We start from the raw sequence: 4,480 nt of genomic DNA on the forward strand, positions 1-4,480 counted from the left end.
TCAGAGGGAGAAGCAGACTCCCCATGGAGCTGGGAGCCCGATGTGGGATTCGATCCTGGGACTCCGGGATCATGACCTGAGCCGAAGGCAGTCGTCCAACCAACTGAGCCACCCAGGCATCCCAGAGAGAGAGAATCTTAAACAGGCTCCATGCCCAGTGCAGAGCCTGATGCAGGGCTTGATTTCATGACCTTGAGATCATAACCTGACCGGGCAAGATTTGGGCACTTAACTGACTGAGCCACCTAAGTTTCCCATATTGATGCTTTTAATTTTTGCAACAATTTTACAGTCAAAGCACAATCATTATCCCTATTTTACAAATGAGACAACTCAGCACAGAAAGGTTAAGTAACATGCCTAAAGTCACACAGTTAGCAAGTGGTGGGGCCAGAATTGGAACCTCAACAACTGGGCTGCAGAGTCCTTGCCACTTTGTCATTGGAATAATGCATTAAATGACCATTTATATACTTTTAGTGAATGATTTTACTCCATATAATGTTAAGAACCTCAAATTTTTCCAAAATTTCAGCTATTCCACAATTTAACTTGTATTTCTTGAAATGCAACACTGGCAAACAGTAAGAGTAATCTTTAATATAGATATTGATCATGTTCATGGTAGTTGGTATTGTAAAGGATTCTATTGAATGCACAGAAACTGTGTCAAGCAATCCATTGATAAATAGTGGGGAATGAATAGTTTATAGAGTCAGAATATATAAGACATAACAGAGAAGGTCTTAAGGATAATGTAGTCCAATCTCCTGATTTCATTCATTCATTCAGTTATCAACACTCTGTATGCAGGCATACACTAGACGTCAATCATGTACAGATGATTAGGCATGCTTTCTGACTTCAAGGAACTCACCTCTGGGCTATGAGAGCCCTCAGCTCAAAGGGTGGTGGAGGGGGTTTGTCTCTGGGCTCATACATGTGTCTGCAATTTACTGATTGTTAACCAAGAAAGGAGAATTAAAAACCCCTAATGGTACTTTCCTGTTATATATAAACCGTTCTATATAAACATCTATAATAATTTAATTTCTATAAAGAGAATGTGTCCATATATTACAGTAGTTAAAAATTAATTCTTAAAAGTTCATGCAAATGACTCTATTTACCACCAAGAGTCATTTGCATGTGTTTTATTTCACTAGGCTAATAAGCAAGGGGGTTTGAGGATTTGTTTTGTCCTACAGAAAATAGCAGATACTAATACAGAAGCAAGTCATTAAGTCTGAATCTGTTTGAGTTGGGCAAGTTCAAACCTTGGTTGCAGAACCAGTTTGAGCACAAGGGGACCTTTATGATGAGGATCCCGGGTCACTCCATGACATGGAGAGAGTTAGACCACAGGGACATAGTGCTTCAGGGAATCCAAGTCTCCCCTTCTCCCACAGCTGCTTCAACCTCTCTCCCCACAAACCAGCTTCTCCTGGGTCCCAGCTGATGCTAGAAATGGGCTTTCCCCACAGTGCTGAGTTTATGTCTCTCCTGTCCAACAGAGTAGTCAGACACTGAAAATCTCTGTTTAAATTTCAGATTCCTTGCAATCCCTATCAGGGAATCATGTAAAGATGATTAGGACATGCTAACAGCAGCATTTTTCACCAAATTTAAACCATCCTAAAATTTATATGGAATCACCAAAGGCCTCAAGTAGCCAAAACAATTTTGAAAAAGAAAAACAAAACTGGAGGTATCACAATTCCAGACTTCAAGTTATATTACAAAGCTGTAGTCAAAACAGTATAGTACTGGCACAAAAAAGACAGAGATCAATGGAACAGAATAAAACCCCCAGAAATAAAGCCATAATTATATGGTCAATTAATTTTGGATAAGGCACAAAGAATATCTAATGGGAAAAATTTTCTTCAACAAATGGTGCTGTGAAAACTGAGCAGCTATATGCAAAAGAATAAAACTGGAACCACTTTCTCACATTTATAAAATTAAATTTGAAATGGATTAAAGACCTAAATGTGAGACAGAAAACCATTAAAATCCTAACAGAGTGCACAGGCAGTAACTTCTCTGACATCAGCCATAGCAACATTTTTCTACATATGTCTCCTGAGGCAAGGGAAATAAAAGCAAAAATAAAGTATTGTGACTACATCAAAATAAAAAGCTCCTGCATTGTAAAGGAAACACAACAAAACTAAAAGGCAACATATGGTATGGGAGAATGTATCTGCAAATGACATATCTGATGAAGGCTTAGTATCCTAAATATATGAACAACTTCTGCAACTCAACACCCCAAAACAAATGATCCAACTAAAAAAAATGGACAGAAGAAATGAAAAGACATCTCTCCAAAGACATACAGATGGCCAAGAAGACGATTGAAAAGATGCTCGACGGGGTGCCTGGGTGGCTCATGATCCCAGGGTCCTAGGATCGAGCCCCACATTAGGCTCTCTGTTCAGCAGGGAGCCTGTTCCCCCCTACCCCCGCCTGCTTCTCTGCCTACTTGTGATCTCTGTCAAATAAATAAAAATAAAATCTCAAAAAAAAAAAAAAAAAAAAAAACCAAAAAAAAAAAAAAAAAAAAGATGCCCGACACACTTATCTTCAGGGATCTGCAAATCAAAACTACAATGAGACATCACCTCACACCTTTCAGAATGGCTAAAATTTTAAAAATGCATGGAAAAACAAGTATGGGCGAGAATGAAAACTGGTACAGCCACTCTGGAAAACAGTATGGAAGTTTCTCAAAAATTTAAAAATAGAACTACCCTAAGATCCAGCAATCACACTACTGGGGCATTTACCCCCAAATACAAAAACACGAATTCAAAAGGGTTACTGTACCCCTGTTTATAGCAGCATTATTTATAGCAGCCAAATGATGGAAAGAGCCTAAGTGTCCATCAATTGATTAAGGGATAAAGAAGAGGCGATGTATATACACAATGGAATATTAACCAACCATAAAAAAGAATGAAATCTTGCCATTTGCAATGACATGCGTGGAGCTAGAGAGTATAATGTGAAGCAAAATAAGTCAGGGAAAGACAAATACCCTATGTTCTCACTCAAATGTGGAATTTAAGAAGTGAAACAAATGCTCAAAGGAAAAGAAAGAGAGACAAACCAAGAAACAGATTCTTAACTATAGAAAACAAACTGCTGCTTGCTGGGGGGTGGGGTGGGGTGGGCAAAATAGGTGAAGGGGATTGAGTAATGTGCTTGTTGTGATCATCACCAGTGATGTACAGAATAGCTGAATCACTATATTGTGCACCTGAAACTAATACACTATATATTAATTCTACTGGAATGAAAATAAAGTAAAATAAACTAAAAAGAACATAAACTAAAATAAGATAAAATAAATTCCAGATTCCTAGAAAAGAAGCTCACTGACACATTTTAGATCAGGTGCCCTGCCCTGATCCAATAATTTCTTAGCATTATCAGCTTCTCCCTTAAATAATGTTAGCAGTAGCTAGTAGTCCCAATGAAGCGTGTCAGGGTGTGGGGGATGAAGGTTGAGGAACAAGAGGTATGGGTTAGGTGAAGCAAAGACAGGGAAAAAAGCTGACCAGGCGATGTAGCTGTGGCCAGGACAGTCTGTTTGCTAGGAAACACATCTCTATTAAAAATGCACTGATCCAGGTGTACCTGGCTTGCTCAGTCGGAAGAGCATTCATTGGGGTTGGGATTTTGAACCCTACATTGGGTTTAGAGACTACTAAAAACAAACTAACTTTTAAAAATAAAAAAAAGGAAAGAAAGAAAGAAACTTGCATTAAGAAATAATGGGGGGTGCCTGGGAGTCTCAGTGGGTTAAGCCTCTGTCTTTGGCTTAGGTCATGATCTCGGGGTCCTGGGATTGAGCTACGCACTGAGCTCTCTGCTCAGTGGGGAGCTTGTTTCCCCCTCTCTCTCTGCCTGCCTCTCTGCCTACTTGTGATCTCTCTCAAGTAAATAAAATCTTAAAAAAAATCTTAAAAAAAAAAATAATGCACTGGAGGCGCCTGGGTGGTTCAGTCAGTTAAGTTTCTGCTTTCAGCTAAGGTCATGATCCTGGGGTCCTGGGATCAAGTCCCACAACACACTCCCTGGTCAGCGGGGAGCCTGCTTCTCCCTCTGCCTCTGCCCCTCCCTCCACTCATGCTTGCATTTCTGTTCTCTTTCTCATGTTCAAATCAATAATAATATCTTAAAAAAAAAAAAAAAAGCACCGATCCAGTCTAGCAGCTCCATTTCTGGGTGGACATCTCAAAGAATTGAAAACAAAGTCTCTAAGAGATGTCTGTATACCTGTGTCACAGCAGCATTACTTAGAGTAGCCAAAAGGCAGAAGCAACTGTACATCAAGAGATGAATGGACAAACGCGATGGGTACACACGGAGTGGAATATTATTCAGCCTTAAAGGGGGAGGAAATTCTGACTCATGTGACTGCATGGATGCACCATGAGGACGTTCTGCCAAAGAAAAAATGCCATTCACA

This window comes from Mustela nigripes, chromosome 6 (genome assembly GCF_022355385.1).
Source record: "Mustela nigripes isolate SB6536 chromosome 6, MUSNIG.SB6536, whole genome shotgun sequence".
NCBI lineage: Eukaryota > Metazoa > Chordata > Mammalia > Carnivora > Mustelidae > Mustela > Mustela nigripes.